Consider the following 24,391-nt stretch of genomic DNA (forward strand, 5'->3'; position numbering starts at 1 on the left):
ATTCATACAACATACCTCATGCCATTATGAGAGTCTGATCCACACATGTGATTATAAAGAGTATTTCTACTAAACATCTAGGTTTTAATTTGATTTTTTTCAAATACTTTCGGAGACGCTTTGATTCCATTTGGTTCCACGGGAAGTCCGTTGCAGCTGTGTTTTGAATGTACTGGGAGGTAAGGTTTTTGTCTGCCTGGTTCAGAATGCCGGCTTAGGTAGAATGCCTGCTAAAAACTCAAGAATAGAGACTCTACGTCTACCAAGTTAATCCTATTTAAAGGCTGCAGCTTAAAAAAATCACTTATTTAGTCATCTAGTCTGTGCTTGGTTCCAACGTAGTCAAAACCAGCTTAGATGAATTCGGTCAAAATGTCACTAACCACGTTCCAGACAATGTGGAGCTACCTGGGCCTAGAAGGACTGATTTGTATTAATCTCAGAAACAGCTAGAACCAAGTGACTGAGCACCATCAGGGATCTCTAATCGCTTTATTCTCTGTCTCAGGACAGCCTCTTCCTTTTTTCCCCTCCACACAGCATAGAATATGAGCCTCACCATTCCTGGATTCTGAGCCATTGAAAGAGTTCGGCTACTTTCTTAATACACCAGGTCCAAACAGCCAGTAAATAGCGCTGGCAATTTCAATTTGTAAACACTGGAACCTCTCACTGGAGTTCCTTTAAAATGGGACACAGTGGGGACCTGCATGGATTTCATGAACTGCAAACCTGACTCAAATGATGCTAAAGCTACAAGGGATCTGGCATAAGCAAAGGCAATATCCAAACCATGACTGATCCTTTTTTTATGAGAACGTATGTATCTGTGTCTGTAGTAGCAGGGTGGGGTGAGAGTGGCAGAAGAGGGTGGGGGAGGTCATGAAGCTGGAGTTACAGGGGCTTGTACGCAGCCTGATATGGATGCTGGAAGGCAAACTCTGATCCTCTGAGAAAGCATCAATGGCTCTTAACAGCCTAGTCATCTCTGCGGCCCCAAACAAACATGGCCAGGCTTAAAATAAAAGTATGTGTGTGTTGGCATAGAGGATAAATAGATAGTCCTTAAAAGAATGGGATTCTTATGTAAATCGATGCATTATCAGATACATAGTTTACCAATATGTCCTTGGTTTCTTGCTTGAGGTGAACTGAATGGTTTTGTCCCCCATTAAACCCCCAGGGTGTGCTGCTTTTCCCAGAACAATACAACTAACTTGTTACTAGACTCTCAGAAAAGACTGTGGTAGCAGTTTGAATATCTATCACCCAGATGAATATGTTTGTGACCACACTGATGGCCAGAGGACTCAGAGATCAACATCTTCCTGTGCTTCAGTCGTGAGACTGTTACTGGAATCAGTGACACTGTCTGAGTGTCAGCCATCAGACAACAAGACCCCTATATACGTAGAATACAAGGCCTCATGGAAGCAGACCTTTACAAGCTGCTGAAGACATGGCCACAGTTGAAAGAGCATTAAATATACCCACTCCACTCCTGTGATCCCAACTTCACCCAGCTTTCAACATCACCCTGGATCTCAAATTCAGTATGTGATTTAGTCTTATTATGACAGATGTTGACAAAAAATACCTCAAATCTAAAGTTATGACAGAAATACCTGAAAACACTGTTATAGAAAAAAATGCACACAGAGCCCTAGCCTCTTCCTTCTTCACCCCATGATCTTCCCTCTCCAGAAATAGCTCACCAATGGAACAAATCAGTGTGTTTCCATCTACAACTTGCGGATGCTGTTACACATGTATATACTGTAATATTCTGCATATGTAAATAGGAAGCATATGTATTGTGTATAGATTTTTTAAATGTGCGGTTTCATTGAGGAAGCTTTCTCTTGGAATATTAAATGATAAATACTCAAAAATCCTCACAAAACCAACATCCCTGACTGTCACACGTAATAAGGCATGCCAAGAATATAGGGGGACTGACGTTCTTTTGATTCATATTCCTCTGTTTTATCCACTTCCTCCCATCTACATCCATTTTAGCAGACAGCAGAGTGAGAGGATGGGAGGCCTGCCAGTGTCTGAGCTATTATTCAGGGATGTATATTTAACCTAGTAAAAATAGAGACGGATTCAAGACCCAAACTGGTTAAAAATATACCCATCTGTCCCCAGAACAAAAACTTTACTATTAAGATGACAATATTCCTCAGTGTAGTCTACATATTTCATGTAACCTCTATACAAATCCCAGGTAAATTTTTTTTGTCAACATTGATAAGGAAATCTTAAAATTCATGTAGAGATTCTAGCTATTTACCACAGCTTAAGCAATCCTATAGAAAAGCAAGGTTGAAAGACTCATACTTTTTGATCTATGTGGGTGTCTTTGTCACATGAACAGATAAAGAAAATATGTCACGAGGCTGGAAAGATGGCTCAATGGTTAAGAACACTGGGTGCTCTTCTAGAGGACCCAGGGTTGATTCCCAGCACCCCCATGGCAACACATAACTGTCTGTAACTCCAGTTACAGGGGATCTGACACTGACATACATCTGTGTGCTAAGACGGTATTAGCAAGCAAAACACCAAGGCATATAAAATTTAAAAAGAGAGAGAGAGAGAGAGAGAGAGAGAGAGAGAAAATAAAGAAGAAAATAGGCCACATATGTATAATGGAGTTCTTATTCATCCACAAAGAGTGAAATCAAGTCAGTCCCAAGAAAACGGATACCCATGAAAACCATCGTGTTAAGTAGACGAAGCCAAGCAAATGCATAGAAAACAGCAAGGGCAGCCTAAGAGCAGGATTAACAAACAAGGGGAGGGGGGCTGAGTAAGGAGTGGACAGGAAGTTGCATGGCGGGTGGATCTGGATAAGTGTTGACATATGTATACATGAAATTGACAAAGAAAATTCCACTCGTTGGCATATTCAATGTGCTAATCATATGCAAAAGGTGAAGACAACTCAAAGCTACAGTAATCAATGTATTTGGCAGCTGTATGGATTCATGGAGAACTGAGAGAGTCATTAAGCAGATCTTTGTCTACAAACAACTGACAGTGTCAAATATTTCAAGACCACTCAGTAGGGAAATGTTTATCTTTTCAGCTAAAGATGAGGTGCTCAGCTCTAAATGAGATATCTATAGCAAGGCCCTCCCAAGACTACGGGATCCTCATGGAAGTGGGGGGGGTGGGATTTGAGGAATAGCTTTCTAATACATTCCTCGTGAAAAGGATTACTCATGAATGGACATGATACAACTAGACACTCTCGGGTCTGGTCCAGCATCCCTGCAGTGAAGCAGTGTATACATTGTCATCTGTAAATTATCTAGGAAATTCATATATTAATCTTACACATGAGCCGCTGTGTTGATGCATGTATTTAATCACAGCACTCAGAAGACAGAAGCAGGCAGATCTCTGTGAGTTCAAGGCCAGTCAAGTTTACAAAAAACGAGTTCCAGGACAATCAATACTACACAGAAAAACCCTGCCTTGGGGATAGGCATGGGGACAGTACAAGCTTGCTACTAATTAAATCTGAGCTTCCTGGTGTATCACTTCACACATATTGTTGATCTTTTAAAAAAACTTTTATAGGCTGGACAGACATGGTGGAAAAACGCCTTTAATCCCATCCACAGAGGCAGGCAGATCTCTATGGCCAGCCTGCTCTACATAGTGATTTCCAGGACAGCCAGAGTTGAATAGTGAGACCCTATCTCAAAAACAAAGAAAGAAAGTTTCATGATGAATATATGTTAGTGAGTACTTTCCTATATCTAGAAGAAGAGAGATTTTACTTTGGCTAATTCTTCACACATGGTCTATGGATGAAAGGCATAAGAGACAAACCTGACTACTAGAAAAGGGGAAACATTTTGGAGAAACATCTTCTGGGTTCACACGATTTTCTCAGCAGCAGTGGCTAATGCTGTTTTCTCTGTGTGTTTATTACTCTATTCACACAATTTGGCTGAGCCTGGTTGGGGGTGGGGGGGGGGTCATACCCACTAAACCACAGGAGTCTGCTTTCTTAAACTATGTGCCTTTTTGTTTGCTGCTTCTCAATTTTGGTGAGTTAGCAGCACACTGATGCCAAGGACAATGAAGGAAAGCAATCAGTACAAAACTAAGGTGTTTGAAGGGAGACGGGTTATATAGCTATTCTCATAATTGTCTCGGGTTTTTTCCTCTATGTTCGGTTTTTGTTGTTGCTGCTGCTGCTGTTGTTGCTGCTACTGCTGCAGCTGCAGAGAGAGGCTGCCTTGACAAATCTTTTCTATGTTCTGAAGTTATCTGAAGTTAAGCAGTATTCTCATCTGAAAATTCCAGAACATTTATAATAACTAAGTGCGGTAAATGAATTGTTAGCAATATTTTCCCCCCTGAGGTCGTCAAGCCGCATTCCCTAGTGTAGGAATGGCTTGCCTCAGGAAGAGGTCTGTGAAGCAGGGCTGTAGTCTCAGGAAAAGAGTATTTTCTGAAAAAATACATTGTGGGAATGCAAACGTTTGGGTAATCCTCCAGGGAAGAGCATGACTGAGAGGCTGCACGTTTGCCACATACCACAGAGCAGTGAGTCCACACGGGGCCTCATTTATCTCCTTGTAACTTCCCTGGGAGCCACATTCCTAGTGCACATGGTCATCGCTTAAAGCAAGATGCGAGCATCAGGCTCCTTGATGACATAGAATTTAAATTGAGCTAAATGGAGCTCTTGCTATAAGATATAGATAAATGTTAACTTTAAAAAATGATACTAGAAGCACAAAAAACATTTCCTATATAACATTGTACCTTTTTTTAGTGATGTCTTCAGAGGGATTTCCTGCCTGATAAGCTGCTGTATCTTGATATTAATGCTGTGTAACTAACCAGGCAGGCATGCTGAGCTGATGCTTGCTGTACGTTATGTACATTCCAATATCAAAAGCCTAGATGGCGAGGAAGAAGCAGAAGGGATCCCGAAAGACATTTGTCTGCGGCACTCTTAAAAGAACTAAGATGTATGGAACAGGTACCAAATTTTAACACAGGAAAATATAAAACTAACAAATGTATTATTTCTGTCTCTGTTTATTTCCCTTGAAATACTATCTTAAACTGCCTGTTGCAAAAGAAACCTAGGCAGTATCTGTTACAACAGGATAAAATCTGGTTTCTCTGATGTGCTAATGCTGTAAGTAGAATGTATTAGGTAATATAAATTACACAGTGATTATTATTATAATTTTTAAAACTGAGAAAATGTTTTATTCTTCTAATTTAAACTCTATGCTTTATTAGCAATTACATTTACTAGTGAAAAATATTTCCCACCAATCTATACGAATAAATACAGAAAATCAAGTTTCAGCCCAATTCAAAGAAAATCTAAGAATTCCTCACCTACTTCCATGGAAATGGGGCAGAAGTTTGCCCAGTGATAAACCTGAATAAACAGACAAAGCTAAGCCTGACCTCCCCCCCAAAAAAGTTGTCAAGAGACTAGAAATGTGCCATGTATCATAATTTCTTTTTTCTCTAAACTTTGGGGGGAAGAAGAACCATAAGTGTACTCATCAAGGAGTCAGCTGAAGAGAAGAGCTGGACAGAGCGGATCCTATTGGGCTTGAGTCTCTTTCAAGCACCTGCCTACTATCCAGGTTTGCCTTGTCCGGCTTTAACCTTGTGTTGTATGTAAAGCTTGTTGAGCCAGTTTCGATGGCCTCCTGGGGGTGCACTTCTTAATCGTGCTAAAACCACAGCTTGTCAATTAAAACGGAGGTGACACAAATGAGAGGTTCCATTACTGAGCCTTTAGCATCACTTTGGTTTTCTCCTTTGTATCTTGCACGTGTGTTGGGGTGGGGGGGATCATCTTATCACTGTTTTATACAGGAAACAAATATATTGGTTCAAAATGATGAAATGAATTGTCAAAAAGAAAAAAAAAGTTCGCTAACTATAACAGTGTAGAATTATCTAAAATCAGTTCTCTATACAGTAAAATACTTCTCTTCAACTAGTATAGGTCTTTCACTTTTTATTTTACAATCGGATAGTCAAAAATACACCACTGGTGAGATTTTTAAATACTCTTATAAGTATGTTTGCAACTTAATGGATTTGTTTTAGTGAAAGTGACAAAATAAAAATCTAGAAAGAGGGTGCTAAGCTGGGTGTGATGGTGCACACCTTTAAGCCCAGCACTCAGGAGGCAGAGGCAGGTGGATTTCTGAGTTCGAGGCCAGCCTGGTCTACAGAGAGAGTTCCAGGACAGCCAGGGCTATACAGAGAAACCCTGTCTCAAAAAACCAAAAAAAAAAAAAAAAAAAAAAAAAAAAAAAAAAAAAAAGAAAGGAAGGAAGGAAGGAAGAAAGGAAGAAAAAGAAAGAAAGAAAGAAAGAAAGAAAGAAAGAAAGAAAGAAAGAAAGAAAGAAAGAAAGAAAAGAGGGTGCTAGAGAGATGGCTCAGTGGTTAAAAGCACTGACTGCTCTTCCAGAGGTCCTGAGATCAACTCCCAGCAACCACATGGTGGCTCACAACCATCTGTAATGAGATCTGATGCCCTTTACTGGTATGTCTGAAGATAGCTACAGTGTACTCATATACATAAAATAAATAATTCTTTTTTTCAAAGTCTAGAAAGAGGAGAAAAGATCTGAAAAGGGCAGTCATAATCTTCCAATGGAATTGTATTCCAAACCAAGTTACAGGACTTTTTTATAATGGATAAAATTTACGTTGATGGATGTAAAGTACAACATAGCATAGCACCTTCAGTACTTAAGATAGACAACTGTGATGATTTAGTCTGTGGCAAGTGGGAATCAGGCCAGTCTGGGACAGCTTTCCTTTGATATCATTCTAAACCAGGTAGCGTAGCTTAAAATTCATCTTCATAGGTAAAGGCAAAGAGATTGTATGTCTAAAGCCACAGAAGCTGATCTAGGGCTGCCATAACCAAACACCACACAGTGAACAGCTCAAACAGCGGGGAAGTGTGGCAGTGTAGGCTGCTGTTTCCTGTATTAATACTGGTCACTTTGGTTCCTGGAGAGGGTGCTCTCTGGCTTGCAAATATCCACTTCCTCTTCCCAAGGCCTCATTTGGCATCTTTACGTGTGCACAGAGAAAACAACCCCACGGGATGAGAAACACCACCTTACTTCTATTTCAGTTTAATTAACTCTTAAAACATGTATCCTCAAATATTGTCACACATGAGGCAGGGCTTCAACACACAACTCTGAGGAGAACTATCGTCAGACTATAGTAGGAATTTGTGTCAGACGCGAGAGGCACTAATATATATCAGTTGCCTGGAGACAGCAATACAACAGCAACCCCACAGTCGATTTTCTCAAACCAATGCTTTTTCCATAGCTACAGATTTCCAAGTTCTGTTTGCTCCTGCATTATGAAACTCGGGGCATGGCTGACCAGAGTTTATCATATCCCTAGTAGGATGTAGAAGACATGGGTATACGGAGTATAAACACTTTCTAGTTTGCCCATATTATCTTCATTCCCCACCTCACCCCAGCCTTTTCTATTTCTTCTTGGTGTATACATATATATTTCCTAAAGAGATGTTTCAAATAAATAAAGAGAAACTGTTGACCAATTCCCTTGCCGAGGTCTCATTGCCTCCTGGAATCTAGTCCTGACTTAATCTTTTGAACACGGGGAAAACACTGCTTCCTAGTCAAATTTCTCTTCAAATGTTGTCTTGTGGAAGTAGTTTGAACACAGAAGACAAATAGTTCCATAGATATGTATATCTATGTCGTCTTCATGCATGTATGCACGTGCATATGTATGTGAGTGTTGGGGGGAGGAATTACAAGTGTATGTGTATAGAAGCATGAAGTTAATGTTGGGTGTTTCCTCAATCTCTCTCCACCTTCAGGGTTCAGGAAGGGTCTCTCACTGAATCCAGAGCTCACTGTTTAGCTAGTCTAACCAACTTGCTGATTCCCTGATCTGCTTCCCACAGGACAGGATTGCAGACAGACCTCCACGACCACCCAGTGTTTATATGGATATGGGAGATTCAAACTTCTTCTTGCTTACAAAAGTTTTACCTGCTGAACTAGCTTTTCAGTTTGTTGTTGCTGTTGTGCTTTTTTGTTGGTTTGGTTTGGTTTTGCTTGCTGTTGTGGGAGAAAAGTCACCAACAGTCTTACCTAGATGCTTTATGAGACACCATAATGATTAGTCTGGCAAGAGATGCCTATTTGCGCAATATGGTCATGAATGGTATGGGGGTAACCAATAGCTTTCTAATTGGAATTTTCAGGCTCACTCCACAGGAAGAACTTCATGCCCAGTACTGTAAATCTTTGCCAGAGCATGAGGCTGAGATCGGCGTAGGCTCTGTGGAGAACTCACTACTATTATTCTGCTAAATATCAAATTACCTTCTAACTACTTATACTTACAAACATAGATTAGTGAAGCTTTCACCCTCGACCAGAGCAGATTCTCTCTTCTGTTATTAGAAAGAGTCACAGCTGGTAGAGTACAGAAAGTAATTGATGGCGGAGTACTCATCTTTAGATGAGACATCTACATTACAACATGCTCCCATGTTTGGGCCAAACTAGATGGGGGCTGGGGGAGGCAGATCATAAGAGCCAGAGCTCAGGGAAGACTGCTGAGAAATAGTCTTCTGGATTTGACAAGGTTTTTATACTCAAAAATCTCAGAGTAACTGTAGTTGCCTGCATAAGACCTGTACAAGATCAAGCCAGCCTAGCATAGTTAAGGAAAGAACTCACGACGCCCCACCTCAGCCTGAAAGGCATTGTTAGTGATGGTGGCTGAGGCATTGTTAGTGATGGTGGCTGAGGTATTGTTAGTGATGGTGGCTGGAGAGCTCTTTTCATGGGTTTGGCTAATGATAGTGTGATGGTGAACGCTGTTTACCGGATAAATTTAACTGTGCTGGGCTTGTAAAAAAAAAAAAAAAAAAAAGTGTTTTTAGCTTGTATAAGCTACAAGGAAGTTGCTCCTACCTTGAATGTACCTTATCAGCTGGCCCAAGATGGAGCACTTCCTGGCACAGTTGGACTATTTTTTAAAAAATTTTGATAGTTGCAAAATATTTCATTGCCTCAGCTATTCCTACAAGGTAATAAGTCACAAGACTATACAGGCTAACTGCTAAGCTTTGCTTTTTAATGAAAGGCTTGCTTGCTTGCTTGCCTGCTTGCCTGCTTGCCTGCCTGCCTGCCTGCTTGCCTGCTTGTCTGCTTGCCTGCTTGCCTGCTTGCTTGCTTGCTTGCTTGCTTGCTTGCTTGCTTGCTTGCTTGCTTGCCTGCCTGCCTGCCTGCCTGCCTGCCTGCCTGCCTGCCTGCCTGCTTGTCTGCTTGCCTGCTTGCCTGCTTGCTTGCTTGCTTGCTTGCCTGCTTGCCTGCTTGCCTGCTTGCTTGCTTGCTTGCTTGCTTGCTTGCTTGCTTGCTTGCTTGCTTGCTTGCTTGCTTCCTCGCCTGCTTGCTTGGATGGATGGATGGATGGATGGATGGATGGATGGATGGATGGATGGATGAGCCACCTGCTGGACGTTTGTTACGAAATCAAGCCTTGCCAGCACTCAAACAGAGTGAGTTAATTTGGCTCCCCAAAATTTTTACTTCATGGTTCTTGCCTTTATCCTCCGAGGGCTAACAATAGCTAGGGCCTAGTCTAGAAAATTTTCTCTGATTGGGTCCTGGCCAGTCTCTTTTTATAATAATAATAATAAGTCTAATTAACTAAAATCAAAATATGAGTCAGACTGGTGAATCTCTGAACAACCCCAGAACCTCTAGTTGGAGTTTGGATAGGACCTACATCCATGTGCATCCTGACAGCCCTAATTAGACTCAGCAATTTATGGAAAGGTTACAGGAGAGGGAGTGGAAAATGGATTTGATAAAATACATTGTATACGTGTATGAAACTGTCAAAAAATTATGTTACCACTTTGTCTCTAGACAAAAAAGAGGAGAGAGGGAGAGAAAGGTAGGGGAGGGAGGGGGAGGAGAGAGTTTTTCAAAATGATAAGCAGTAGTGAACGTTTAACACTTTCTTCTTCATAATACAAAGTATTGCCAATCCCTCACTAAATGATTCCTGGGCTGTTGTGAGCTCAGCCAATCAATTCCTGGTAATGTTTGCCTTTATGTCAGCAATCATTCCCATTAGACACTTGATTTAGCCTCACAGCCGGATTTTATTAACCAGATAGTGGTTATTATATACAAAATAGGCATGACTTTGGTTTGCAACATAATCACTAAGTCATGCATTGTCCTACATGTGAATGTTCACTGTTCAGAAATACCTATAATTCTTTTTTTAAAAAACCAAAATTATATTTATGAACTAAATATTACAAAGATGACCAGATATACCTTCATGTTTATTTTAGCCAAAGAAAATAATATTATATAACTAAGCAGTGTATATATTCGAGCTTGAAACTGCTTGGTAATGACAAGTAGGTGATTATGCAGGAAATAAACAAAACAATATTCATTTTAAAAGCTCGTCACATTCACAACAAAAAGTGTATTTGAAGATTACTGGTGGAGAGGAAGGGAATGGTGTTCGAGGAGAGATACGTGGTTTGACAAGAGAAAATACAAAACGGTTTGACAAGAGAAGATACAAGCCGGGCGTGGTGACACAGGCTAGCCTATGCCTGTCCCAAGAACAAAGCTTTAATCTGCACTCATCATGGTGATAAGTGATTGATGGTGATTGACTTAGATGTCAGGATATGATCATCTGTGCCTAGGGAAGTGGTTCTCAACCTTCGTCATGCTGCGACTCATTAATACAGATCCTCATGGTCTCTAGCCGGAAGATATTTCATTGCTACTTCATAACTAATTTTGCTAATGTTACAAATCATAATGTAAATATGTAATATGCGGCCCCAAGGTCACGACCCACAGTTTGAGAAGCACCGGTCTAGGGGGATCTGTGTGATGTATCTTGCTGGGTAGAAGATAGGGGGCTTTTTCTAAATGTTCCTTCATCTAATTTCACTATATAGAAAGATCCACTCAGAGTCGCCTTTAACTTATCCTATGATGTCATACCTGTGACTCAAACAGCTGCCACATGATGTTAAGAAAGACAGCTCTAAGTACATTGATTTACTGTAAATGATGAGAATGTTCTGGAAAGAGCCTGAATTCATGCTGAGGTAGCCAATCTTGAAATATCCTGCCTCTGTGTTTTGAGTCCAAGTAAGAGGGGCTAATAACTGGCCCCATTAATTTAAGCTTCTAACTAGCATGGTTATTTTTCTTTTAGGAACAAAATATAACTAGGCAATTGTTGTTTGTGCTTTCATAAACAAGCTATTAATCAATTTGTAAAAACATTTTTAGTTAGAGGCCGTTGAAGGTGATGAGACAATTGATAATTGATACTATATAGTGCACAAGGCCTAGCCAAGTCTTCTTTTCTTTAACTGTGTTGCAAGCCAGTGAGATGCGGCAACCAGTAAAGGCACTTGTTACACAAATACTGCAGTCTAAATTAACCCACTGAACTTAGGCAGAGGAGGAAGGGGAGACTAAGTTGACCTGTTTTACTTTTTCAATTTTCCAAGGTAAGGATTCCCTGTGTAGCCTGGCTGCCCTAGAACTCCATAAACCAGACTGGCCTTGAACTCAGAGATCTGGCCACACCCAGTTGATTTTTTTTTTTCTTTTTTGGTTTTCCAAGACAGGATTTCTCTGTATACCTCTGGCTGGCTGTCCTGGAACTCACTCTGTAGACCAGGTCTGACTCGAACTCAGAAATCAGCCTGCCTCTGCCTCCCAAGTGCTGGGATTAAAGGCGTGTGCCACCACTGCCCAGCTGATCATATTTTTAAAGACTCCCCTGCTCAAAAATTAAGTATGGGGAGCAATGAAATAAACCATTTTGGACCCGAAGAATGAATATTAGAACATGAAGCAGTTTTAAAACAAACCAGAAATGAAAGCACACAAACACATGGCTCCTGGCTCTGGTTCATCATCTTCCTGAGAGACTGACCAATCCAATAGTGAATCTTGGCCTTAGTTTGACTTGGTCTTGACTTTAGTTACAGAGGGTGTAATTTTCTGGAGAATTGCTCAATATAAAATTCCCTGATGTCATAATATGTCCATATTTGAAACTGTGGCCATTTTAAGGATTATTTTTTTTTCTTTTAGGTACAAAGTAGTTGACAGAAATGGTTTTATAAAATAAATAAGGCTCCTCTTGGAATAAAGATGCTAAACTCTTTAGATCATGTGGCTCTAACCACTTATTCATAATATAAAAAGTAAAAGTGGACCGGGCGGTGGTGGCCGCACACCTTTAATCCCAGCACTTGGGGAGGCAGAGGCAGGCGGATCTCTGAGTTCGAGGCCAGCCTGGGTCTACAGATCGAGTTCCAGGACAGCCAGGGCTATACAGAGAGAAACCCTGTTTCAAAAAACAAAAGCAAAACACAAACAAAGTAAAAATGGAAATCACTTCATGGGGAAAAAAAAAAAAGAGAATACTCTTAAGTTGCGACAAAATAGCATGGACAAATTGAGATGTTAAAAACGATTAAAAAACTTTTATCGACAGTGTGGTTATTCAATGTGTACTGCTAGAGAAGAGGACATTCATAAGTATCTGAAATATTCTGGCATATTTTATAGTTAAACCAAGACTTAGAAGACTTAGAAACCAATCCGGGGGTGGGAGGGCATATCTGGACCACAACTTCATTTCTTATCGGTGGCTAGTCTCACTGTAGACCAGGCTGACTGAAACTTACAGACCCACCTCACTCTGCCTCAGAGGGCTAGGATTACAGGAGTGCCCCTGCATCTGGCCTTTCTTCTCAGTTTGAGGTTGTGATGAGAGCAAGGGATAACAACTAGTGAGGGTGGGCAGGCACCATAAAAGGGCATTTGTCAGAATGCCCCCGCAGGGCACCAAGAGTGCCAACGCAGAAGTCTGCTTCCTGCTTCTGTGCCATCTCCCGAATGAGCACCTCTGCCCAGAAGCGACGGTGACATCGTGACTGACACTGAGCAATGCACCTGGACACCTTGTAGTTGGGCCAACTGGACTGGCCAGCACACCTCCACCGCACCACCACCACCATCTCCCTTGGGTTTCTTACCTTGATGAGTCAGTAGTCCTTAAATGAGATCTGGAGATGAGGTCCCAAAATTATACCGTCTTCAGAAGAAATCCGGAGACAGGTCCCGAAAGTGATACAGTCTAAAAATAATAGTTTAGAGGGTCTTAATTGGGTTCCGTTTCTCTGGCAGTTAAAGAAATTAAAGGCAGGAAATTTCAGAAGAGCAATAGAGAGAAGTAGGAGTTAAAGGCAAGCATCTACTTAGGGTGGGGAACACACTCACGCGTCAGACACACGGAGAAAAAGATTCTCTGTAAAGGTTGCTCGGGAAGCCGAAAACCCCAGTCTCTTCTCTCGAGTCCTGAGGTTTTAAAGCATTCGAAGAGTCTTCCTCCCCCACTTCAGGGTTGGTCAGTTTGCCGTTGATTGGTCCGAAACTATGAAACTGTGAAACTATGTGTGACATGTCCTCATCAGGTCTTGACCTTGTTGAGCCAGTCCCTCAGTAAGGATTCTCCCCTGGAAGCTTTTGTGTCAAAGTCAATAGGTGAGGAAGCTAGCCATTATCTAGCCACGGCCCTCTCCCTATCTGGTGCCTACCAGGAAGTCTGTCAAACTTTTACCCTAATAGACAACAATACCCAGCTTCTGGTAACAGGAAAGAAGATGGGCGGCCACAGACTTCACCTGGAGCAAAGCACTGCCCCAGGCTCACCCGAGGCCTGGGTCCTGCCCAAACTGTGGACACTGTGGGATCCTATTCTGCCCTACTCTGCCTCTCTAAGGTAGTTTTCCCAAGTTCCACGGGAAAATCTCTTAGACCGTCTGGGTCTGGTGGCTGAGGGCTGATTGCTGCCCACTGTGGTTAACTGAAGACTTAACGCTGCCCTGTGTGTGTGGCTGCAAAACTCGGTTCACCTCTGCTCACAACAGATCACCATACTGACTGTTCAGGTGGCAGTTAAATCTGTCATTCTTAATTGGCCCAGAGGCCATTTGGTCTATACTTCCTGCTCAAATTTACCCTCAGACCTCTGGGGTGATGTTGACTGCGTGTTTTATCAGATTGGGAGCAGCAATCTGATAAATCTTAGCCTCTCACCTCAGGGACACAGCTGCTTAGTCAGACCGTTTCCTAAGGCCTTGCCTTCTCAGGGACACAGCTGCTTAGTCAGACCGTTTCCTAAGGCCTTGCCTTTTCCAGAGCTCAGGTCTCCAGCTGAGACAGGCAAGCTCACAGACACGTTTGCCTCGCTGACAGGCTTCCTGCTGAGAAAGATAAACTCACAAAAACAGATTTCAGTGTGAGAGCAAACTCAAGCCATCGTGTTGTTACTCAAAACTTGCTCTCTGCTGTTCCTTTATTCAAAAGAGCTTACTTTTTTGTGACTTTGTTCACTAATCAAACACCTATGCCTCAAAGTATTAGAGTTTTCCAGATTTTAAAAAAAAAAAAAAAGTTTAAAGTTTATGCAACTTGCCAAGGTCTGAGGAAGGGATTCAAAGTATGTGAAAATGATTTAAGGTGCGTGAAAAATGAGACTTTCAAGATGGTATACGATGTGAAGACTTCAGGGTTCACTCAGTGGAGTTCTGATGAATCTAGCCCTGGTAAAACACTGGCTACTAAACTTTTTAAAAACATCATAGTCACAGGCCCAAAATTGTTAATTTTCTTTAGTTGTTTTCTAAATAAAGGCACTTATCATTGTGAAAAAAACACCTCTGTTCTTTTGTTCTCTTCCCTGACAAGAAATCTCTGTCTTATTACAGATAAATAAATGTTCATGCTCCTATTATGCTAATAACTTTTCAAGCTTTGTTTTGCTAAGGCTCAAAGGTCTATTCCAACTGTTTACAGATTTTTGTTAACTGCTTTGCTACAATGAGTACTTCCTTGCAGAACACAGACAGTGGTCATTCTATCTAAACCTTTAACCTCTTTTTATATGCTTAAAACAGTTCATGCAAACTTCAGGGCTTCCATCTGTCATTGCTCAGAAGATCCCTTGCCACTGGTAAGCCAATGTAATTGTTCTTTGTCTCTCTCTTTAGGTTCACTCAGCAAACCAGACCCTGTCCCCCACCCCCACTCATACCCCCACCCCCACCTCCACATCCACACCCACCCCATCCCAGCCTGCAACTCTGGAATTCCAGCTTTCCTAGCCTGCCAGGACAACCCTCTCCACCTAAGAAGCAGCTACGGAAGAGAGACACTACATCACCCTTTATCATCAACAAAAGGCTGGAACTATTAGTTCTCTCAGCTGTCCAAATATACAGAAATGAGCTCAAGCTGGACCACAGAAGGATTTCTGGAGGATAAATAAAAGCCACCATGCCTCCGGAACTTTTGAAAGCAGTTCCCATCGGCCAAAAGTTGTCCTTTCCCTTACTTCTGGCAGAAGTGACAGATGGCTCCATTGACATATACCTACGGCTGCATATCACAGCCCATGCTGGCCTCCAAACTTCCTCTGCTCCTACTCACAAGTACTTTTTACGAATTTCAAAGCTCTCTCACCCCCCCCCCACGTGTGTGTGTGTGTGTGTGTGTGTGTGTGTGTGTGTGTGTGTGTGTGTGGTGTGTCTGTGTCCTTGAGTCTTCATCTCCCACTATTTCCACTCATCTCCCTGCTCTCCAGCTTCCCTAGCCCTGGCCATGTCAAGTCTCCTGGCCATGTTCGGTCTACTTCTTTTTCCCTCTGCTATGAACTCCTCCAGATGCCTCTGGCTGTTTGTTCATTCTTTCTCTCTCTCTCTCTCTCTCTCTCTCTCTCTCTCTCTCTCTGTCTCTCTCTTTTTCTCTCTGTCTCTCTCTCTCCTCTCTCTCTTATGCCTACAATAAAAACTTAACCATATCTTGGAACAATCATGTCAGCAGTTTCTTTACTGCATCCCCTCGCACACAAGAATGAAACCCATGCTCACAACACATGCTCAAAGCACAAACTGTTAGATTCTGTTAGATTATTTAAAGCAGCTGTAGAGAGATGGAAGAAGGAAAGACAGATAGGCTTGGTCTGACCTTAGGAGGGACCATGTTTATTCACAGCGAGGAAGGACTTTATCACTCACGTGTGCAGATGGCCAAAATGCCTTCAGAAGAAGATAGGATGAGGCCCCTTATAGGGGCGGAAATGACTTCCATTGTCCACAAGGGAAGCTGGGAAGTGTAGTCTTTCAGCAGGAAACTATCATTGTAAACTCTGAGACGGTATAAAAAATGCAGGGCAGGGGGGTTGTAGCTGTTTTTTGCTGAGGAGGGTGTTGCTGGAGTGGTTGGTTCAAGGTCCATTGAAGAGGGACTGCCTCTCTGGTCACGAAGCAGAGAGTCTTAACTTGATCAGCCGCAATGGAACATTTGAATTCATCCTACATTCCTGAAGAGACCTGAAAAATTATTATTAGAGGACTGTAAACAGACTATTTTGGTTACAAAGTAAAACCGAAGGGTTTTCCAGGAAGATTGAGGAGTAGGGAGGAGCTGAGGTGAGAGAGACAGAGTGGACCAGTGGGAGAAAGTGGCCATAGAGTGCATTCAGGAGGGTAACAGTGACTGGTCCCACTGCCACAACTGTTGCACCAAAATGAGCTGTCCAAAGTGGCAGAGAGCTACAGAGAATCAAAGGAAGGGAACAGAAGAAAACAACAGACGAATGTAGGGAATTGTGTCTGGCCTACGATGAAAGGGAGGAAGGCCTCTTTTACTTAGAGTTTCTCCACAGCACACAAAAGGTCTTTTTGTTGATGTATCAGAAACAGATGGAGCTGTTGTAGAGTGAGAGCTATTGGGAAAACTTCCGTGGGCCACTTTGTTTGGGTATAGGGAGAAGTTCAGTAAATATAATATTTAAAAGGCAAGGTAAAGACATAAGTGTGAGGGTAACAAAGAGGAAAGCTGAGATCCAGTGAAGGGCCAGAGAGGAGGAGCCAGAGCCCGCACACAGGAGGCCTGTGCTTGAATTGTTTCTGGTCCCTGGCTCTAGGCCCCATCTCAAACCAATTGGGATGTGTTGGCCTAAAAGCAGTGTGCCCACCAAAGAGAGCACAAATCCCACTGCAGTAGTCACCTCTAGTCCTCTTCAGCTTTGGATCACGACAGCAGTCCAGGAGTCAAGCTGGTCCTGAAAGACTTAAGGAAACCTGAGCTGGTGAGACACCGAGGTTAGTGGACACAAGAAGGCTTCATTCAGCTGTTTTTGTTCTGAGTCCAAAAAACAATGTCCAGAGTGTCAAAAAGAGGTATGACTTGGAGGGATGACCCATGGCCCATTAGTCCCTTTTTCGAGGTCACCTAAACTGCTTTGAAGGGCTTGGGGGCATCGATCTCTTAGTAACTGCTTCAAGGCTGACAGAAGAGCAAAGAAGGGACCAGCATGTAAGGTGTCACCAAAGAAGAAGGTCCATCTGAGGGGCCATGATATAACTTAACAGCTGGCAAAGATCCAGAACATAACGCAGGAGGTAAAAACTGTACAACTTTGTGCGGAACATTAACGAACAAAGTTATATGAGGAAAACTTTTACGTCAAGATTAATATGAGTTAAATAATGTTAAGCATAAAGTTGGCATAAGGTTAAATGCAGTTGTATGACAGCTGGACCATGTACCAGCGCTCAGGAGAAGGCAAAGGTATCTGTAGTTAGCTGTTTATTACAGAAGACTCCTACATACTGAGCAAGCACCTGGAAAGCATTATAAAACAGGTCCGTTAACATAACACCTGATGCAGAACACATTACTAATTTATTTAAAGATGCAGCTGCTAAAGTGGTAGCTCATGGACCTAATCTCTCCCTTCCTTATCAATCACTTATCCTTCCTTCTCATTACCTATTAGGATTGCACATCAATTTTATAGAAATTTACACGTGACTTAAATCTCCGCAACTCTCATGTTTGAATCTAATTCCTTATTTACAAGAAATTATACACTTGATAATGATGGGAAGGAAGTGTCTTAAACAACTTACTGCTAAAGAGCCTATACAAATTATAATGCCACAAAATAAAATGCAGGCTGATTGTTTGTCTCATGCTGATAATAATTGGCAGGTAGCATTAGCTTATTACACAGGACTTATAGATAATCATTATCCCAAAGATCACCTTTTAAGGTATTTTAAAATCTTTTCTTTAAACCCATGCAAATGACCTAAAGTTCTACCTCTAATAATCTTATAGAGATTTCTTATTAATGCTTTTATATATGGCTCTTCAAAAGGACAAGGAGCATATGTTTATTTATGAATTCTACATCATCCACAAAAAAGATTGTACCCACCACTGACTGTACCCTTAACAGTCTGAACTCACCATAATCAATCAGCTTGTATTATATGCTTCTCAGCCACTAAATATGTTAACTGGCTCTGCATGGTTGTTTCTCTTTTAGAAACTGCAAGACTTAAACCCAACCCACTATCAATGTCATTTCTCTTGCTCCAGGTGTGTGTATACAACAGTAAACCCAACCTTTATTCACAACTCATGTTCGTGCTCATTCTAATCTGCCAGACTTGTTAACATCTGCCAGGTTTCAGCCTGGGATGAGATGGCGTCCTCCTTAGTCCTCTTACTTTCTTTTTGGGGTGTCCAAAATTCTCATAGCTTCTTCTACACCACTGCCATCTGCTGGTGGAATTTTATCTCAACGGTAAAACCTAATGCCATTTCACAAATATCTTTCATATCTCAGAATTTTGACATCCCAAATATGTTGATGTAACAAGTGAAATATCTTTTCTAATATGATTTTTGCTTCTGGTCATGGGGTGAAACAATCTCAGATACACCTTCTTCTTTCTAGGACTCCCATTACAACTAAAATCTGACCATGGTCCTGCTTATGCTAGCAAATGCTTTAAGGAATTTTACAATTTATGAACTATTAATCGTATTACCGGATTCCCTTACAATCTACAGGGCCAATCTATCATGGAATGTCACTATCAAATACTTAAATGGCATTTTTTTTATAAAAAGGGGTATATAGACCCACCTAAACCCCCACATACTATGCTATACTTAGCTATGCTAACTTTAATAAATTTTTTCACTTTAAAAAATAATGCTATTTCTGATTCCCAAAAGCATTTTGCCCTAGAGAAGTCGCAACCTAAATATGGTTGGTTGGTTGGTTGATTGGTTGGGTTTGTTTGTTTGTTTTGTTTTGTTTCATTTTGTTTTCAAGTCAAGGTTTCTCTGTGTAGCCTTGTCTGCCCTGGAACTCATTCTGTAGACCAAGCTGGCCTCTCAACTCAGAGATCTGCCTGCCTCTTCCTCCCAAGTGCTGAGATTAAAGGCATGTGCCATCACCACCCAGCTTAATTTATTTATTTTTTTAACTAAATGATTAGTCTAACTTAATCTTAAAGGCATGCGCTATCACCACCAAGCTGAGGACTGATTTTATGCTTTTTTAATTACCAGTCCCAGCAATGGTTATTGAACTACAAATAGAGATTTCAAAAGTGGCATGTATAATTACTAAAACTATTAAGATTATCACACACACACAAACACACACACAAAACCTTGAGCATAAATCAATCAAGAGATGGGTTAAGTTGAGAACCACAATTTTGCAAAACAGAACTATTACAGATTTTTTTTGTTGCTGCTCAAGTATAATTTTAGTTGTCAACAATTTCCTGGAATATATTGCTTTAATGTTTACCTCCAAGCTTGCTTCCATATAAATTGCATTTGTACTTAGCATGACTAACCATTAACTTGTATACCTTAGTTATCTTTAACAATTTACAATAAGTGAGTAACTCTTTTATCAGACCAGGATTTTATAATTGTTGGATTCCTGTTAAGTTTGACCCTTAAAATTGTAATTCTTGAGTTAATGATCTTTTAAAGATCAAAGTAAACTTTAACCCATAAATATAATCCACAGAAACTGGGAACTTCATTTTCCTGATCGTTTAAAATTCACTTTTTACAAAATTCTAGTTTTTTTTTTTTAATATGACTCATCTAAAATAGCTTAAGCTTGACAAAGATATAGCCATCATAGTTCTTATATGATCCAGTTTTAAAACAAACCATCTTAGTAGCCTGGTATTGCTTCTTTAGTCTAAAAATGGAATACAGTGATAAGCAGAGGGATACTTTTTTAGTCACCTTAATCCAAGTTGGTGCTTCCATCCTGATGAGATCACCAGACAAGCCATATAGTTGTTAGGATCTTGTTAAGTTTCAAGCCCAAGACCAGAAACTGAGGGGTCTATTTAACATATCAAAGCATACCTGGCCTCCAGGTTCTTTGAGCATCTCTGAGTCCCTACCTGTTAGAGGGTACAGCTGGAAGATCCTGTCTTCTACCCTGAGCTCTCCAGCCCAGGGGGGCTGGGCTGCCCTTCCCCCCAGAGCCTCTTTCCTGTATAATCCAGACATTTTGTTTACCTCTTTTGCTCCTCCTGTTCTTTTAGCCTACTGGCTACCTCACTTGGTTCCCTTCACTCTCTTCCCCTCTGCTTCTCCCCACATGGTTCAAGATCATGACCACTCTAGACTCTCCCAGGTGTGTCTGCCTGTCTATGCTCTCCCACATATCTGTAATAAGCTTTCTGCACCGCTGTCCCTAGGAGCAGACATGTCCTTTCGCTACCTTTTTATTTCTTTGTTTCATTGACCAAGATGCCTACAGGCCACACAGTTGTTATTTACTCCAAAGTGAGCCCAAGTCACCAGCCAAGATGGAAGGCATGCAAGTCCTGAGCGTGTTTGTAAGCCAGAGCCTTGAGTAAGATTAAAGTGAACTGTATGTTGGATGGGGGAGGTGCCTCAAGCCACGGTAGCGTTCTTCTGTCTTGTGGAATTATCCTAATCAGTTTAGGTATTAGAAATCGAAAGGCTTTGGGCCAGCAGTAGCCAGTTGTCCAGTGTATATTGAGGCCAAATTTGGATGAGAGTTGAACAAATGAGCTAGGTATGAAGTTAACTAAATGGAGCCTAGCTGGGTACTTTGGAATGGAGAATTTGAAACCCATAGCAGGGTCCAGGGTCCCCACCACAACCACCAAATCCTGAGTATCGTTTAGGCCCCAATGCTGATTCTCTCAGTGAAGAGAACACTCTTTATAAAAAGGTCTCATGAACTTTGCATCCTGCATCAATAGAATCTATCCTCATGATTTATTGTGAAGGTCGCAGGTGCTTTGCTACTTTGCAAGGGAGTTTCCAAGTAGCCATCCCTGAAGCTTTGTTGTGATAATTGTCACGTGGAGATTTTCTCCAAAGTTTTACTGTGTTTAAACCTGTATAAAAAATAAATCATGAGATCAGACGCTGGGACTTTTTGAGCTGGTGCATGCTTAAAACGACGATGAATTGGTTTTCAGTCACATCAGTTTCCTGCCGGCAGTGACGCTTGCAGGGACCCCCCCACACACACACACACACACACACAGGAAATGACTTCTGCAGTCCACAAGGGAAGCTGGGAAGTGTAGTTTTGCACGAATACATCTCAAGCCAGAGCACTTAATTTTGCTGTTATAACTTTAAAGACTTCCAGAAACTAAAGACTTCCAGAAACCAAGACTTTATTGTGCACACACACACAATTTAAAAATAAAATACATATTATAATTTTTTAAAGCATGTTCAGCCAGGCCAGTCTAAATCCAGACCTTTTTTTTTTTAAGATTTATTTATTATTATATCTAAGTACACTGTAGCTGTCTTCAGATGCACCAGAAGAGGGCGTCAGATCTCATTACAGATGGTTGTGAGCCACCATGTGGTTGCTAGGATTTGAACTCAGGACCTCTGGAAGAGCAGTCGGTGCTCTTAACCACTGAGCCATCTGCCACCATGCCCGGCTTATAAATTTTTAAAGAAAAAATTATTACAAATGGCATAATTCTGGGTTTAAACCTCAGATACACATCTTACTGTTAAATGTAAACCTTAATTAATTCTATCTCAGCATCTAGCATGGTGTTTGACTGGAATAAATCTTCTTCCCAAAATGAGGGTGAGTGTGAATCAGGAGACCTTAGCATCCTATCCTGTCTGCCTGATAGAATGTACAGTGGAATGTAAATAAAATGTAAAGGAGGCTGGGCAGCTCTTTGTTAAGGAGTTGTTCTGAGCCACCCATGGGACTACAGGAATACACTGAGAAGCATTGCTTCAGCCATTGCTTAGACGGCTCTGAACACTCCCATCAGGGCACCACTTTTAAATATTAATCCATTAGAATATTTTCTAATCCCTACAATTTGCTCGGTGCTCTGGAATGGGCTGGGGGGGTGAGTCTGTAAAATACCAAGAAGTATAGAGTCTATTTGAACCTTAAAACTTCCAGAGGAGAAAGCACGACTCTTGAAATAGCTTTTCACAGGATCACAACTACAGAAAGAGGTAGAGAGAGGGCAGCAGAGACCTTTGGGGCAAAAAGGACTCTAGAAATCATGGGAAAGTCTTCGCCCTCTAGAATGCCAACCCAGAATCAAACATCCCCAAGAGACCATCCTAGTTTCCCCAGTTTGCTTTGTGACCTAGACAAAGCATATCACCTCTCTAGTCTCTGGCCCCCAAACTCTAAAATGAGGATAGTCAAACCCAGCTCTCAATGCTGTTGTAAAGTTTTGCTTTGCTTTGATGTGTGTGTGCGTGTGTGTGTGTGTGTGTGTGTGTGCGTGTGTGTGTGTGTGCGTGTGCATGTGCGTGTGCGTGCGTGCGTGTGTGTGTGTGTGTGTGTGTGTGTGTGTGTGTTTTCAGAGTTCAGAATGCAGAGGTGCTGAATTCAGCGGCAAGGTTGCCTCGGGGCAGGAGTGAAAACAGAACAAACCCTAGCTCCAAGTTGGGAAGATGGGAGAGATGATTGGGGAGTTACATAAATAAGATCGGTTTAAATAACAAACCCTGTGTTATGACCAAAATAAGGATATAATTTCGTGGTAGTGTGTTTATTCTCTCTGAGCCTCATACAGGGTAACCTGAAGGGTGGATGAGTCAAAGACCATGAATCTAGATCCTGTTCACTTTCCTGCTTCCTCGGTACAGGGAAGGCTGACTCTCATAATAAAGTGTGAGAGGTAAGATGTCTCTTCCATGCTGAAGTGTTGAAAACCCTGTGGGCTGAGCCCCCTTGGGGGGGGTGGTCACATATCAGATAGTCTGCATATCAAATATTTATATGACCACTCATAACAGTAGTAAAATTACAATTATTATGTAGCAACTAAGTAATTTTATAATGGGGGGGGGCAGTACAGCATGAGGAACTGTATACAAGGTGGCAGCATTAGGAAGCTGAGAACCACTATGGCTGGAGTGATTCTTCTGCCTCACCCTTGTCTGCCACAGAGCATTTATTAGCCCAAACCCCTCCACGAATACACATGAGCGAGACACAGAACGTGGCTGTGTGAAGAGAGATCGACGATCTGAGTGTTATTACAGCATAGTTGAGACTGTCTCAATACAGCAACAGGAAAGAAATAAAACAGAAAGCGTGTTTGATGATAATGATCTAATGTGATAGGATTCATAGGCCAAAAAGGATATTAAGTTTTATAATATTATTTTATACTCACTAAAGGTTTGCTCCATCAAAATGAGGTATCACACATGACATCTTATGAATTTAAGTGTATAAACTCAAATTTTTATAAAGAAGGAGGCCTGTTTAAAAATAAAGAGATGACTCAGTCAGCAAAATGCTAGCTATGCCAGAACGCAGAGCTGAGTTCAACGCTCAGAAACCATACAAAAAAAAAAGCCAAACATGGTAGCCCATGTTAAGAATTCCAGTACTGAGGAGGTAGAGACAGGATGCCCCCTGGATCTCATGGTCCATCCACCTAGACAACTGGATAAACTCCAAGCCAGAGAGAGATCCTGTCCTCAAAAACAGAAGAAGAAAAAGAAAAAGGTTTTTAAACTGCATGACACTGGAAGAACACCACCCAAGGTTGACCTCTTGGCTTCCATACGAATGCTCATACAACCATATATCCATGTACATGTACATGAATATATACCAAAAAATAAGGAAAACGTGAAATCACATGAGAAGTCAAGGGGTTTGAGCAGAAAAAAATGATTTTTTTTAGTGTTTTTATTCTTTGAAAGTTTCATACATGTATACAGCATATTTTACTATCTTCATTTCCAATACCCTCTCTCATACCCCTCCCTCTTCTGCTGAAGCCCTTCATCACCGGAAGCTCCCCTTTAACCTTTACGTCTTTTTATGTTTAGTTGCCCACTAAATGTCATTATGCCTGCTCACACAAGCATGTAGGATGATAGCTACTGGAGCATGGGCA

At 41.4% G+C, this 24,391-nt stretch overlaps 1 protein-coding gene across 11 annotated transcripts in view; it reads right to left on the reverse strand.

Moving 5' to 3' along the window:
- The window catches only part of Tfpi (tissue factor pathway inhibitor), a 43,921-nt gene extending 27,715 nt beyond the window's left edge, over positions 1-16,206 (reverse strand). For 2 of the 11 annotated variants that reach the window (NM_001355271.1, NM_001177320.1), the window contains exons 1-2: positions 16,172-16,206; positions 13,130-13,230 (exon numbers count right to left, since the gene is read on the reverse strand). The gene's annotated coding sequence lies outside the window, so the exon portion shown is untranslated. Of the gene's footprint in view, positions 1-13,129; positions 13,231-13,373; positions 13,617-14,192; positions 14,453-16,121 lie in introns of those variants that run through there. The other 9 variants (NM_001355273.1, NM_001177319.1, XM_030249392.1 and 6 more) reach the window with 8 other exon arrangements.
- Between the last annotated feature and the right edge of the window lie 8,185 nt (positions 16,207-24,391).

Source organism: Mus musculus, chromosome 2, assembly GCF_000001635.26.
Source record: "Mus musculus strain C57BL/6J chromosome 2, GRCm38.p6 C57BL/6J".
NCBI classification, from domain to species: domain Eukaryota; kingdom Metazoa; phylum Chordata; class Mammalia; order Rodentia; family Muridae; genus Mus; species Mus musculus.